We start from the raw sequence: 8,380 nt of genomic DNA on the forward strand, positions 1-8,380 counted from the left end.
AATGGAAGGAGGTCAAAATATCAACATTAATGGGAGTTTGGGAGAAGTTGATTCCAGCTCTCATGCATGACACTGACAGGTTCAAGACTTCAGTGGAGGGAGTAATTACTGATGTGGCAGAAACAGCAAAAGAACTAGGATTAAAAGTGAGCTTCAAATGTGACTGAATTGCTATAATCTTATGATTGAACTTGAAGTTGCTTCTTATGGATGAACAAAGAAAGTGGTTTCTTGAAATGGAATCTACTCTTGGTGAAGATGCTGTGAACACTTGAAATGACAACAAAAGATTTAGAAAATTATGTAAACTTAGCTGATTAAGTAGTGGCAGTGTTTGAGAGGACTGGCTCCAATATTGAAAGAAGTTTTTCTGTGGGTAAAAATCCCATCAAACAGCATTGCATGCTATAGAGAAATCTTTTGTGAAATAAAGAGTCAATTATGTGGCAAACTTCATTGCTGTCTTATTTTCAGAAATTGCCACAGTTACCCTAGCCTTCAGCAACCAACCACCACCCTGAGCAGTCAGCAACCATCAATATTGAGGCAAGACCCTCACCAGCAAAAGGATTACAACTCGCTGAAGACTCAGATGATTGTTAGCATTTTCAGCAATAAAGTATTTTTAAATTAAAGAATGTACATTTTTAGACATGATGCTATTGCACAATACACTATAGTGTAGTGTAAATGTAACTTTTTTTTTTTTTTTTGAGACAGGGTCTCATTCTGTCACCCAGACTGGCATGCAGTGGCATGATCTCAGCTCACTGCAGCCTTGACCCATTGGGCTCCAGTAATCCTTCTACCTCAGTCAGCCTCCTAAGTAGCTGGGACCACAGGCGTGTGCCACCATGCCCAGCTAATTTTTGTATTTTTTGAAGAGACAGTTTTGCCAGGTTGCCCAAACTACACTTGAACTCCTGAGCTCAAGCAATCCACCTACCTCGGCCTCCCAGAGTGCCTGGATTACAGGTGGGAGCCACCATTCCTGACCAAACATAACTTTTATATGCAATGCAATGGGAAACAAAAAAATCTGTGTGACTCACTTTGTTGTAATATTTGCTTTATTGTAGTGGTCTGGAATTGAACCCATAATATGTCCAAGGTATGCATGTACTTTTAAAAAGTTTCTAAATCCACATTGATATTGTTTGTGAATAATTCATTTTTATCCCTTTCCAACCCTTAGACTTAATTTCTTTTTCTTGTCTTACTGACTTAACTAGGATTCCTAGTACAATGTTGAAGTGATGATAGTAGGCATTCTACTGTGTTCCCTATTGCAGAGGAGAAGCTTTTAAGTTTTCACCATTAAATGTGAGTTTGCTCTAGGTTTGGGGTAGATATTCTTTATCAGATTAAGAGAATTCCCTTCTACTCTTAGATTGCTAAGCATTATTATCATAAATGGATGTTGACTTTTTTTTTTTTTTTTTTGCAAAGGAGTCTTGCTCTGTCACCCAGGCTGGTGTAATCTCGGCTCACTGCAAGCTCTGCTTCCCGGGTTCACACCATTCTCCTGCCTCAGCCTCTCAAGTAGCTGGGACTACAGGTGGCTGCCACTATGCCCAGCTAATTTGTATTTTTAGTAAAGGTGGGGTTTCACCATGTTGGTCAGGCTGGTCTCCATCTCCTGACCTCATGATCTGCCCGCCTCCGCCTCCCAAAGTGCTGGGATTATAGGCCTGAGCTGCCGCACCCAGCCAGATGTTGACTTTTATCAGAAGATTTTTGTGCCCCTATTGAGATAATTATGTACTTTTTTTTCTCTTTTAATAAGCCAGTGTGATTAATTACTTGGGTTGTTTCCTTGGGTTTAATTTGCTGTTCTTTTTCTTATTAGTTTTAGCTTAGGTTGTGTCCTAAGACACATTTATACAATCCGTACAATTTCAATTATTTGAATTCTTCAATTATTTTGTTTTCCCCTTCTGTTAGCTTGGTAATTCTATTCCTTTACTCTTCTTTTAGTAGTGACCCATGAAATTATAATATACACTGGCTTATCAATGTCTAATCTAAATTATTACTCTTTCTCTTTCCAGACAATGTAAGGACCTTTAGAATAACTTCATTTCTTGTCTGGACTTATATGTTACTGTTGTTATATATTTTAATTCTCTCTCTCTCTCTCTATATATATATATATTTATATGTATATATTATATACAACAATAAATACATGTAATAAAAATATATTGAATATTAAATGTATATATTTAAACCCATTAGATGTTGTTACATTATTGTTATTATTTTAAAAATACAATAGTTACCTAGCCTTCCCCCTTTTCTGATGTTCTTCATTAATGCCTCTGTCTAGAATGCCTGTGTTCTTCTGCTTGAAGAACAACCTTTAGTATTTTCCACTAACAGTGGTTTGCTGGAGTTAAATCATCTTATGCTTTTAGAAGGACATGTTAGCTGAGTATGAAATTCTGGGTTAGTATTTATTTTCTTTCAGAACTTTGAAGATATTCCATTGTCTCTGGCTTCTACAGTTTCCAGTGAGAAGTTACTGGGCAGCCTCACTGTTGTTGTTCCAGTCAAGGTAATCTCTCTATTTGTTACTGTTTTTGAGATTGTTTCTTTGTCATTAAAAAAAAATAATTTACTATGATTTGCCTGAATGTGGTATTTATTGCACTTGGGTTTCACAGTGTGTCCTGAATCTGGGGTTTTGTCTTTTGTCAGTTTTAGAAATTTTTCATCCACTATCTCTTTAGATACTGCTTTTTCATAGTTTCTCTCCCTGTCCTTCCAGGATTCCGTTTACACATATGTTAGACCTTAGTGCTGTATTCTATATGTCTTTTATGTTCATATCTGTATTTTCAATCCCTTTGCCTCTCCATGAATCTGGTTATTCATTGTGGATATTGTCTTCCAATCTGTTTTCCAATTCACTTTAGCTGCTGCTAAACCCATTAATCAATTTCTCTCTATATAACTCTAATATAGAATTCAGGTAAGGTTTGACCAGGGCCCAATTCTATTTCTCTGAGATCCCAGGCTCTTCTCTCTTCTGTGTATGAGCTTTGTCCTCACGTTGGCTTCATCCATGGTAGCAAAACAGAAGCAAGGACTACTTGTTTTCTTGATTACATCAAGCAGACATGAGAGGGCTTTTGTGTCAATAATTCAAGTAAGATTCTTGAATTCTTGCTTCTCATCATGATTCTTCTGGTTTTGTTAACATGCCTGCCCTTAGACCAATGTCTGTGACCAGAAAGATGAAATGTGCTCATTTAATTAGGTTCCACCCCTGGAACTGGAATTGGGGTCAGTTTTCTGAAGACACGTGTTGCTTAGAGAAGAGGTAGATACCTAAATGAAATAAATAAATTAAAAGTGGGGCATTGTAAGAAAGAGAGAAGGAGTGATATATACTTACAAGGCAGCCAAATGACTACTACATCTTCCAATGAGCATAATGAGCATAAACTCGTGACTTCTCTTGGAGCCTATGCAGACAAACAGGTGTTGGCTGAGGTTGCCCCAATTTCCAAGAGAATGACTTTCTGTGATAACTTTATTTCTCATATGCCTTTCTGCACTGAGAACCTGACAAGCTAAAAAATGGCATTTCTAAGCTCCCTTGCAGCTAGGGTTCTGGACATGACTTTCTACTAGTGAAATGTACTTGTGTGAGATTTGAAAAGTATAGATGAGGCAGAGGCTGTTTCCCAATTGGTTTTAGCTTTGTTTGTTTTTGATTAAAAAACATTGCGGTGATGAATCTATTAACCAGATTATAGGTACAGAGAAGCAATGGCTATGATGCCAGCTTCCTTGTCTTGATTCTTGAGAATTCAAGCAATGTGTTCAAGGTTACATAGATAACAAGTGACAGATAACAAGTGACAGAGTTCAAGCTCAGTGAGTTCTTGAAGTTTGTCCCGTGGTTGCTGAGACGTAGTGGCTTCCCAGCTGAGTCAGTTCTGTTGTCTCCTAAAAATTCTTCCTAAAGGTGAGTCTAGAGCTCACCCCTCCACCTCTTCCAATCATTTCATAAGCTCTTAGTTCTCTCTATTATAGACCTTTCTGCTTACAATATCTACAGCCATTTCCATTTCCTGCACCTTTTCACTAGCATAATAAGGAAAACATCCTTCTGGGATCTGGACAGAGCTAGTTTATCTCCAAAAATTCCAGGTGTCCTAATTACAATCATGGAATGGGTATGGATTAATAACCAGGTTTCTTCCAATAATCAGGGACAAGTACCTGTTCTTTGACATGGCCACAGAATAGCCTGAATGGAGAAACTCAGGAACTGTGGTCCAGGTTGGGCTTGACTTCCATGGGTCTTGCCTCCACTGGGTGGGTGGGGGGTGGGAATCCTTTTTACTGTCTGTCTACTCTGTGCCACAGCCTGCACTCAGTGCTTCACAAACATCATTCATCCACAGCTCACTACAGCCCTGGAAAGCCGGTATGATTATCCTCAGTTTACATGTGGGAAAACTGAGACTCAGAGAGGTTAAAGCAACCTGCCCAAGATTCCATAGATAATAAATGACAGAATCAGAGTTAACATCAGGCCTGTCTGCATGCTCAGCCTATACTTGTTTACATTTTAAAATCTCTTTTCTTTTCTTTCTTTTTTTTTTCCTGTATTGCTCTGTCACCCAGTCTGGAGTGCAGTGATATGATCATAGCTCACTGTTGTCTTGAACTCCTGGGCTCAAGCAATCCTCCTGCCTTAGCCTCCTGAATAGCTAGGACTACAGGCACACACCACTGTGCCTAGCTTTATTTATTTATTTATTTATTTATTTAGTTAGTTAGTTAGTTAGTTAGTTAGTTAGTTAGTTGAGACAGTGTCTCATTATGTTGCCCAGGCTAGTCTCAAACTCCTGGGCTAAAGCAGTCCTCCTGCCTTGGCTTCCAAAATCTTTGAGATTATAGGCACAAGCCACCACACCTGGCCTCTTTTAGTAATTATAAAGGTAATGCATATTAATTGTAGAAACTTTGGCTTCACCCCTTTGGAGTCATGGTAGCAGGATAAAAACAGGTGCTATTTTTTCTACAAATATATTTATATAAAGTCCCTGCTGCTTTTGTCACATATGATGCCTAGTTTTTGATATAAGATATATGAACTCTGTATTAGTCCATTCTCATGCTGCTATGAAAAAAATACCCGAGACTGGGTACCTTATAAAGAAAAGAGGTTTAATTGACTCACAGTTCCACATGGCTAGGGAGACCTCAGGAAACTTACAATCATGGTGAAAGGTAGCTCTTCACAGGGCAGCAGGAGAGAGAATGAATACCAGCAGGGAAATGCTTATAAAACCATCAGATTTTTGTGAGAACTCACTCACTATCTCAAGAACAACATGCGGGAAACTGCCCCCATGATTCAATTACCTCCCACTGGGTCCCTCCCATGAGGGGATTATGGGGATTACAATTCAAGATGAGATTGAGGGGGGACACAGCCAAACCATATCAAACAGTATTTTCTCTTCCTTTTCTTTTCCCTTGATCACTGGTATGAACAGTATTTCAGAAATACTGTTTCTGGCTTTGTGTTGACCTATGAATAAATGAAAGGGTAGACAATTACCTCCAATAACTGAATTGTAGATAATTATAAGGACTCACAGGTCACATTTTAACTCGTTATCTCATTAATAGACTCTGTGAGCTAATTTAAAGGATTTTTTTTTTTTTTTTTTGAGACAGAGTCTTGCTCTGTCGCCTAGGCTGGAGTGCAGTGGTGCAATCTTGGCTTACTGCAACCTTCGCCTCCCAGGTTCAAGCCATGCTCCTGCCTCAGCCTCGCAAGTAACTGGGATTATAGGCACCCGCCACCATGCCTGGTTAATTTTTGTATTTTTAGTAGAGACAGGGTTCACCATGTTGGTCAGGCTGGTCTCGAACTCCTGATCTCATGATCCACCCACCTCAGTCTCCCAAAGTACTGGGATTACAGGCGTGAGACACCACGCCCAGCCAATATCAATAATCTTATATGATGATTTTAACCATATAGAATCACACTGGCCAAAGTGTGTGTGTGTGTGAGAGAGAGATTGTGTGTGTGTGTTTATGTGTGTGTGTTTTGATTGCCTATTCTTTTCTCACAGGCTGTAGGCAATAGTTACCAATGTTGCCACAAAAATTTAAAAGATGTTATCTGTTGCCTATTTAGCCCAAATTTGTCAGGAGGATAATTCACCATAATCATGTCAACAATTCTAAGGCAGCAGTTGAAAGTCAGTGTTGTACTCTGTGGCTGAAAATGAACTATGGGCAAATCTCACATTGAAAAATCCCACGTGATGAACATTGAGATTCTCAAAAGTGACTGTGATCTGGACTTCATTCAATTTTAAGTACTTTGGTAGTCATGACAATAAAAATCACCTCTACTCCACTTCTCCTTCTCCTCTTCCTGCTTCTCCTCCTCTCATGATATTATAGTTACAATGTCAACAACTATAAGTATAAGGAGAAAGTCCCCCTCCCATCCTTGACTCCCATCTATCCATTCCCATCCGTGCCTTTGGTAACCATCTTCTTTTACTTATGTATCTTTCTAGATATTCTTTATGTATATACAAGTGAATACAAGTATATATTCTTGTTTTTCTTCCTTCTTTACACAAAAAGTAGCAAAATATATGCACTGTTCTGTACTTTTTTTTAATTTAAAACTGTATCTTGGAGATCTTTCCATATTGGAACATATAAAGCACCTTCATTCATTTTTATCGCTACTTAATGTCCTATTTTATGAATGTCATGTAATTTATATTTCTAGTTCCCTAGTCAACTTGATGGCCATTTGAATTGTTTCTAATATTTTGCTACTACAAACAATGCTGTGGTGAATAGCATTGTACATATGTCATTTTGCACATAAGAGTCTATCTGTAGAATAAATTGCCAAAAGTAAAATTCTTGGGTGAAAAGACAAATACTTTATTTTCTTTTGAGACAGAGTCTCACTCTGTTGCCCAGGCTGGAGTGCAGTGGCACAATCTCGGCTCACTGCAACCTCCATCTCCCAGGTTCAAGTAATTCTTCTGTCAGCCTCCCGAGTAGCTGGGATTACAGGCATGTGCCACCACACCCGGCTAATTTTTGTATTTTTAGTAGAGATGGGGTTTCACCATATTGGTCAGGCTGGTCTCGAACTCCTGAGCTCATGTGATCCACCCGCCTCAGCCTCCCAAAGTGCTGGGATTACAGGTGTGAGCCACCGTGCCTGGCCAAAAAGATACTTTTAAAATTTAAATAGATAATTTGAGATTTATCTTCATAGAACTTATGTCAATATACACCCTCACCACCAATTTTTGAAATGCCTGTTTTCCCAGTCTCACTGTGAGAGTGTTATCAAACTTTGGATTTTTGTCAATGTACTAAGTAAGTAAGCATTTCTATCTTAGTGTTTTATTTTGTATTTTATTCATTATGCATGAGGTTAAGAATATTTCCATGTGTTTAAAATTTATTTATATTTCTTGTCTACCCATGTTCTTTGCCCATTTTCTATTGGGTTACTTAGAAGTCTTACTGACTGCTAGTGACTCCTGTTATATATTAGGGAGATGACTTCTTTGTGATTTGATATGAAAACATTTTCCCTGGTTTAATATTTATCTTCAACTTTACTTACAGTATTTTTTAAACATGCAGAGTAGTTTTTCATTTTGGTGTAGTTGAACTTCTTGATCTTATATGACTTCTGGATTTTGGGCGATAGAAGGCTTTCCTTACTACAAGATGAAAGTATTTTTCCATTTTTCTTTTAGTATTTGTGAGGTTTTTTTTAAAAAGTTAAATTTTTTACGCATTTGAAGTTAACCTAGAGAGCCTTGAAGAGTGGATTCAACTTTATTTTTGTCTAGGTGGCTGCTTATTTGTCCCAGTACTACTTATTTAGTGGTCAGTAATTTCTCCAATGACTTGAGATGTCAACTTTATGATACTGTATCCTTATATGATTTTGAGACTATTTGTGAATGTGATGTTCTACTCCATTAGCCTCTATCTGTCTCCAACTTACAGGCCAGCACTACATTGTTGTGATGACTGAGGCTTCATAACATCCTTTTATATCTAGGAGTGCTGACTCACCTCTCCCTTGCTCCTTGCTCTTCTTTATATTTTTTATTGCTACTCTTGCTTCTTTCTTTTTCTATATGAACTTTTAGACTCAACTTTTTGAGCCAAAAAAGCCTATTTGTATGTTTGTTGGATTACATTAAAATTTTTAAATTAAGTGATGGAGAATTTACAGCTTGATGATGTTGAGGATTTCTATCCAAGAGCGTGTTATATTTCCATTTGTTTAAATTTTTTGAGGGTGGTTATATTTAGTAGCATGTATAAACTTTCCTCACACTAGGCC

The sequence above is a fragment of the Piliocolobus tephrosceles genome, chromosome 13 (genome assembly GCF_002776525.5).
Source record: "Piliocolobus tephrosceles isolate RC106 chromosome 13, ASM277652v3, whole genome shotgun sequence".
Lineage (NCBI taxonomy): Eukaryota > Metazoa > Chordata > Mammalia > Primates > Cercopithecidae > Piliocolobus > Piliocolobus tephrosceles.